The sequence below is a fragment of the Chlorocebus sabaeus genome, chromosome 20 (assembly GCF_047675955.1).
Source record: "Chlorocebus sabaeus isolate Y175 chromosome 20, mChlSab1.0.hap1, whole genome shotgun sequence".
NCBI classification, from domain to species: Eukaryota; Metazoa; Chordata; class Mammalia; order Primates; family Cercopithecidae; genus Chlorocebus; species Chlorocebus sabaeus.
This window is the reverse complement of record NC_132923.1, coordinates 98,099,938-98,107,830: the sequence shown is the minus strand read 5'-3', so window position 1 is coordinate 98,107,830 and position 7,893 is coordinate 98,099,938.

Here is a 7,893-nt window from a genome sequence, read left to right as displayed (position 1 = left end):
CTCTGTCACCCAGGCTGGAGTGCAGTGGTGTGATCTCGGCTCACTACAAGCTCCGCCTCCCAGGTTCACGCCATTCTCCTGCCTCAGCCTCCCCAGCAGCTGGGACTACAGGCACAGCCGCCATGCCAGGCTAATTTTTTGTATTTTTTAGTAGAGATGGGGTTTCACCGTGTTAGCCAGGATGGTCTCCATCTCCTGACCTCATGATCCGCCCGCCTCGGCCTTCCAAAGTGCTGGGATTACAGGCGTGAGCCACCGCTCCCGGCTGCCTCTATAAAATTTTTTAAATAAATTTTTTAAAAAACGATATTTCACAAAAAGTATAAGGGGCTGTGCGTGGTGGCTCACGCCTATAATCCCAGCACTTTGGGAGACCAAAGCGGGCAGATCACCTGAAGTCAGGAGTTTGAGATCAGCCTGGCCAGCACAGTGAAATGCAGTCTCTACTAAAGATACAAAAATTAGCTGGGCGTGGTGTCACGTACCTGTAGTCCCAGCTACTGGGGAAGCTGAGGCAGGAGAATCACTTGAAGCTGGGGGGCTGAGGTTGCAGTGAACTAGATCGCGCCACCGCACTCCAGCCTGGGTAACAGAGCGAGACTCTGTGTCAAAAAAAAAAAAAAAGGAAAAAAAGAAAACAAAACAAAACAAAAAGGAGGCTGGGCACGGTGGCTCACGACTGCAATCCCAGCACTTTGGGAAGCCAAGGCGGGCGGATCACGAGGTCAGGAGATCGACAACATCCTGGCTAACATGGTGAAACCCTGTCTCTACTAAAAATACAAAAAATTAGCCAGGCATGGTGGCGGTCACCTGTAGTCCCAGCTACCAGGAGGCTGAGGCAGGAGAATGGTGTGAACTCGGGAGGTGGAGCTTGCAATGAACCAAGACCGCGCCACTGCACTCCAGCCTGGGTGACAGAGCAAGACTCTATCTAAAAAAAAAAAAAAAAGAAAGAAAAAGGAAAAGAAAGAAAAGTATAAGGTTTTGCCCTTGCTGGCAGAGTGGCAGCAATAGTTTCCCAAATTTCCTTTTGTTTTCTTTTTTTAACAATCATCCTCACACTGGATTCATTTATCTTGAGGTGGTTACCAACTACATCTGCAGGTGTGGTTGGTACATTGAGGTTGGTACTCAATCTGTGGTACATATCAAGCAATTCAACTTTTTGTTGTAATGTCCTGACTTTTCTCTGCTTCCTGGGAGCACTTCCAGCATTACAAGTCACACTTAATGTGGTTCTGATGGTGTTACTCAAGTTTATACTTTCATGTTAGCACCATGAAAAATACATGAGAACTATGTGTTCTCGTTCAGTTAAAAAAAAAAAAAAAAGGCCAGTGAGGTGGCTCACACCTGTAAGCCCAGCACTTTGGGAGACCAAGGCAGGTGAATCACCTGAGGTTGGGAGTTTGAGACCAGCCTGACCAACGTGGAAAAACACCATCTCTACTAAAAATACAAAATTAGCCAGGCATGGTGGTGCATGCCCGTAATCCTAGCTACTTGGGAGGCTGAGGCAGGATAATTGCTTGAACCTGGGAGGCACAGGTTGCAGTAAGTCAAGATCGCGCCATTGCACTCCAGCCTGGGCAACAAGAGTGAAACTCCGTCTCAAAAAAATAAAATAAATAAGAATAAAAAATAAAAGTACATTAAAAAGACATCCCTTTTTAAAAACTATTATTTTAATAGAGAGAGATGGGGTCTCACTACGTTGCCCATGCTGGTCTCCAACTCCTGGCCTCAAGCGATCCTCCCACCTCAGCCTCCCAAAGTGCTGGGATTACAGGCATGAGCCACCACAACAAAGATCACTTTTTACTGTGATATGCCATCTACTGAAGAGATGAACTGCTCATGCAGAGATAATTAGTATCACACAGCATTTTTTTTTCTTTTTTTTTTTCTTTTTCTTTTTTTTTTTTTTTTTGAGATGGAATCTCGCTCTGTCGCCCAGGCTGGAATGGAATGGCGCGATCTCAGCTCACTACAAGCTCCGCCTCCCGGGTTCACGCCATTCTCCTGCCTCAGTCTCCCGAGTAGAGTAGCTGGGACTACAGGCGCCTGCCACCACACCTGGCTGATTTTTTTGTATTTTTAATAGAGACGGGGTTTCACTGATCACACAGCATTTTAAATAGACACTTGCAACACTTAAGCTCACCGCAATAGCAACAAAAGGTGGCTAAGAATTTATTACCATAGTACAGTATTACTACAGTTAATTTTATGAAGTTATGATTTAATGCTGCATCTTTACATTTTTTACATTTCTCTCCACTGTGAATGGCACCATGTATGGTCTGTGTTTGTGATATGTTAATGCTGGGAAGGGAAGAGCGTGGTCCCTTTAAATGATACAGAAATAAGGGAGGGCATGGTCCCTGACTAGGGCTCCACCCCCACAGACCTAGGTGAGAGCAGGCACTCCTAGCTTTGCGCCCAAATATTGCGTTTCCCAAGACCACCCTGGCCCGCCACACCCCCATCCTGTGCCTATAAAATCTGGAGACCCAAGCTGGGCGCAGTGGCTCACTCCTGTAATCCCAGCACTCTGGGAGGCCGAGGCGGGTGGATCACTTGAGGTCAGGAGTTCGAAACCAGCCTGGCTGTAATTTTTGCCCTGCTAAAATTACAAAAATTAGCTGGGCCTAGTGGCGCTCACCAGTAGTCCCAGCTACTCGGGAGGCTGAGGCAGAAGAATTGCTTGAACCCAAGAGGCAGAGGTTGCAGTGAACTGAGATCACGCCACTGCACTCCAGCCTGGGCAACAGAGCAAGATTCTGCCTCAAAAAAAAAAAACAAAAACCAAGACCCCCAGCAAGGCACAGAAGGGGTTGGACATTGAGAGGAGCACATTGGTGTAGGAATACACCGGCATTCAAACTTCGAGAGGAACGCACTGGCACTCACATGCCGGCAGGCCACTGACCGGCGGAACATTGTGGAGTTTGGCTGGGGCAGTCGGAGGAGAGCCCGGGACGAGTGGCCCCACTCCAGGGGAAAACCAATCTCCCTTCTGGCTCCCACATCTGTTAAGAGCTAGTTCCACTCAGTAAAACCTTGCACTCGTTCTCCAAGCCCATGTGTGATCTGATTCCTTTGGTACACCAAGGCAACAAACTCTGGGATACAGAAAGCTCTCTGTCCTTGCAACCAAGTAGACGGTCTAATTGAGCTGGTTAGCACAAGCCACCTATAGACTAAAAGCCTAAAAGAGCACCCTGTAACACAAGCCCACTGGGGCTTCAGCTGTAAACTTTCACTCCTAGACACCGCGGTGGGGTTGGAGCCCCGCAGCCTCCCCATCTGTATGCCCCCCTAGAGGTCTGAACAGCAGGGCATTGAAGAAATGAGCCGCACCCCCACCACACACGCTGTGAAACGGGACAAGGGAACTTTTCCTGATTAATTTGTATCTGTAAGTTTTGATACACTTTAACTTTTTATAATAGATTTTTCTATATTTTATGATAGTAAATGAAAACATAGGCTAGTTTTGACACATTTTATGCATTCATGACATACCCAACGTTTTCTTTTTTTTTTTTTTTTGATATTTCTAAACTTGTTCATCTGTAAGTTTTCTCAAACTGTCACAAATGTCTAAAAATGTTTCCAATACGTTTATTTTTTTAAAATCTCAAATAAGTTGATCCATGCAGTTGAAACCTGTGTTGCTCAAGAGTTAACTGAAGTTCTTTCTTTTCTTTTTTTTTTTTTCTTGAGGCGGAGTCTCACTCTGTTGCCCAGGCTGGAGGGCAGTATCATGATCTCAGCTCACCACAACCTCCACCTCCTGGGTTCAAGCAATTCTCCTGCCTCAGCCTCCCGAGTAGCTGGGACTACAGGCACGCGCCACCATTCCAGGCTAATTTTTGTAATTTTAGTAGAGACGGGGTTTCCTTATGTTGGCCAGGCTGGTCTCAAACTCCTGACCAAAGGTAATCCATTGGCCTCGGCCTCCCAAAGTGCTGGGATTACAGGCATGAGCCACCACTCCCGGCCCTGAGGTTCTTTCTTTTATAACAGCTGGGTTTGCTGCTGCGGTTAGGAAGGTCTACTTCATACCTACATTGTACATGTGGTCTCTTCTATTTTATTCTAAGATTTTTGTTCTTTAATTTTATGTTTTCATTTAAATGTAAACGTTTAAACCATCTTTTTTTTGTTTGTTTTGAAACTGAGTCTCCCTCTGTTGCTCAGGCCAGAGTGCAATGGCGTGATCTCACTCACTGCAACCTCGGTCTCCCAGTTCAAGCCATTCTCGGTCCTCAGCCTCCCAAGTAGCTGGAACTATAGGTGTGCGCCACCACATCCAGCTAATTTTTGTATTTTTATTAGAGACGGGATTTCACCATGTTGGTCAGGCTGGTCTCGAACTCCTGACCTCAGGTAATCTGCCCACCTTGGCCTCCCAAAGTGCTGGGATTACAGGCATTAGTCACCGCGCCTGGCCTAAACCATCTTTTGAAATGGTATGACATAGGGGTCAAATTATCTTTCATAATTATTTTTCTTTCATATGGAGAAACAGTTCAATATCATTTACTAAATGAACCACTTTTTTGCCTGGCTTATAACAAATAACACTATTGTCACATGCTGAACTTTCTTTTTTTTTTTTTTTTGGAGACAGAGTCTTGCTGTGTCGCCCAGGCTGGAGTGCAGTGGCCAGATCTCAGCTCACTGCAAGCTCCGCCTCCCGGGTTCCCGCCATTCTCCTGCCTTAGCCTCCCAAGTAGCTGGGACTACAGGCACCCGCCACCACGTCCGGCTAGTTTTTTGTATTTTTTAGTAGAGACAGGGTTTCACCATGTTAGCCAGGATGGTCTCGATCTTCTGACCTCGTGATCTGCCCGTCTCGACCTCCCAAAGTGCTGGGATTACAGGCTTGAGCCACCGTGCCCGGCTGAACTTTCTTCCATACCAGGATCTAGTTCTGGATTTTCTTTTCCTTTTTTTTTTTTTTTTTTTGAGACAGGGTCTCATTCTGTTGCCCGGGCTGGAGTTCAGTGGCACGATCTCGGCTCACTGCAACCTCTGCCTCCCAGATTCAAGGGATTCTTCTGCCTCAGCCTCCCAAGTAGCTGGGACTACAGACATGCCACCACACCCGGCTAATTTTTGTATTTTTTGGTAGAGACAGTGTTTCACCCTGTTGGCCAGGCTGGTCTCAAACTCCTGACTCAAGTGATCTGCCCGCCTTAGCCTCCCAAAGTGCTGGGATTACAGGCATGAGCCACTGTGTCCAGCCTTTAGATTTTCTATTATTTTTCCAGTATTCTATTCCTATGCCAATGTTATACTAATTTGGTTAAAGTAGGTTTATGAATATTCTGGTATCCAGTTAAGTAAGTAGCTCCCCTTCACTGTACTCCATGTTCATACTTACCTAGTTTATTCTAGGATATAAATTCTTCCATATGGATTTAAGATTATTTTAACGATTTCTTAAAAACTGCCTGCCTGGCCAGGTGTGGTGGCTCACGCCTGTAATCCCAGCACTTTGGTAAGCCGAGGCAGGCGGATCACTTGAGGTCAGGAGTTCAAGGTCAGGAGCTCGAGACTAGCCTGGCCAACATGGAGAAACCCCATCTCTACTAAAAATACAAAAATTAGCCTGGCATGGTGGTGGATGCCTGCAATCCCAGCTACTTGGGAGGCTGAGGCAGGAGAATTGCTTGAACAGAGGCAGAGATTGCCGTGAGCTGAGATTGCGTCACTGCACTCCAGCCTAGGTGACAAAGCAAGGCTCCATCTCAAACAAACAAACAAACAAAAAACCTGCCTGCTGAAATTCTAATTGGAATTGCATTAAATATAAATATTTTTAAATATTTTTGTTGTTACAACGTTAAGTTTTCTTATCCAAAAACAAATAACTTTCTACTTGTCTAGCTTTGAACTTAATGTTGTTCAGTAACATTTTTATTATATTCTTCATATACATCCTGTGACTTTGTTCAGCTCATGTATAGGTATTTGAAAAAAACTGTTTACCAGGCATGGTGGCTAACCCTTGTAATCCCAGCACTTTGGGGGCTGCTGAGGCAAGAGGATTGCTTGAGGTCAGGAGTTGGAGACCAGCCTGGGCAACATAGCCAGATCCTGTCTCTACAATTTTGTCTTTATTTATTTATTTTTAATTTTTTTTTTTTTTTTTTTTCTCTCTGTCGCCCAGGCTGGAATGCAGTCGCCAGATCACAGCTTGCTGCAATCTGCCTCCGGGGCTCAAGTGATCCTCTAAGCCTCCCAAGTAGCTAGCATTATAGGTGCCTGCCACCACACCTGGCTTATTTTTGTCTTTTTTATAGAGATGAAGTTTCACCATGTTGCCCAAGTTTCGCCATGTTGCCCAGGCTGGTCGTGAACTCCTGGGCTTAAGTGATTCGCCCACCTTGGCCTCCTAAAGTGTTGGAATTACAGCAAACAAACAAACAAAAATTGTTTTAATTAGCCAGTCATGGTGACATTCGCCTGTAGTCTCAGCTACTCAGGAGGCTGAGGTGGGAGGAAAACTTGAGCTCTGCAGTTTAAGGCTTCAGGGAGTCCAGATTGCACCACAGCACTTCAGCCTGGGTGAGAGAGGGAGGTCCTGTCTCTACAAAAAAAAAAATATTTTTTTTGAGACTGAGTCTCACTCTAGGCTGGAGTGCAGTGGCGCAATTTCAGCTCACTGCAACCTCCGCCTCCTGGGTTCAAGTGATTCTCCTGCCTCAGCCTCCTGAATAGCTGGGACTACCGGCACGCACCACCACGCCCAGCTAATTTTTGTATTTTTAGTAGAGACAGGGTTTCACCACGTTGGCCAGGATGGTCTCGGTTTCTTGACCGCATGATCCACCCACCTCCACCTCCCAAAGTGCTGGGATTACAGGCGTGAGCCACTGTGCCTGGCCTACAAAAAATTTTTTAGGATAAAAAATTTAAAGACCTTTTTTTAGAGACAGAGTCTCACTGTGTTACCCAGGATGGCCTTGAACTTCTATGCTCAAACAGTCCTGCATCTGCTTCCTAAGTAGCTGGGACTACAGGACATCCCACCACACCAGGCCCTGGGTATTTTATATTATTGAGAATGATTTTTTTTTTTTTAGAGACAGGTGTGTCCGGAATTGGTTCCTTCCAGTAGGTTCGTGGTCTTGCTGACTTCAGGATTGAAGCCACAGATCTTCGCAGTGAATGTTACAGCCCTTAAAGGTGCTGCGGACCCAAACAGTGAGCAACGCAAGATTTACCGTGAAGAGTGAAAAGAACAAAGCTTCCACAGCATGGAAGGAGACCCCAGTTGGTTGCCGCTGCTGGTTCGGGTGGCCAGCTTTTAGTCCCTTACTTGGCCCCACCTACATCCTGCTGATTGGTCCATTTTACAGAACATTGATTGGTCTATTTTACAGAGTGCTGATTGGCCCATTTTTACAGAGTGCTGATTGGTGCATTTACAAACCTTTAGCTAGACACAGAGTGCCAATTGGTGTGTTTACAATCCTCTAGCTAGACAGAAATGTTCTCCAAGTCCCTACTGGACCCAGAAGCCCAGTTGGCTTCACCTCTCAATCCCCCACCTCTAAAGAGGACACCCCAACTGCTGTTGGGAATTGGGCAATGACTGTTCTAGCTAATTCCTGCTGGATAGGGGTGAAGAAGGGGCCCTGCAGTTATAGTGTCCTCCAGAGGGGAACGCTTTAGGCCAAAGGGCCAGTGGGTCAGTCCAGGGGTCCTCAATAGAAGTTGTTAGTTGAGGTCATTTGGGGTTCTCTTTATAAGACCATCTGTAGCTTGATGGCCTCGATCCTAGAGGAAACAAATTTGACAAGGAGGTTAAAAATACAGGGCCCAAAGACGGGTAATAGCAAAATGGTTGTCATGGGACCTAGAAAGGGGAGT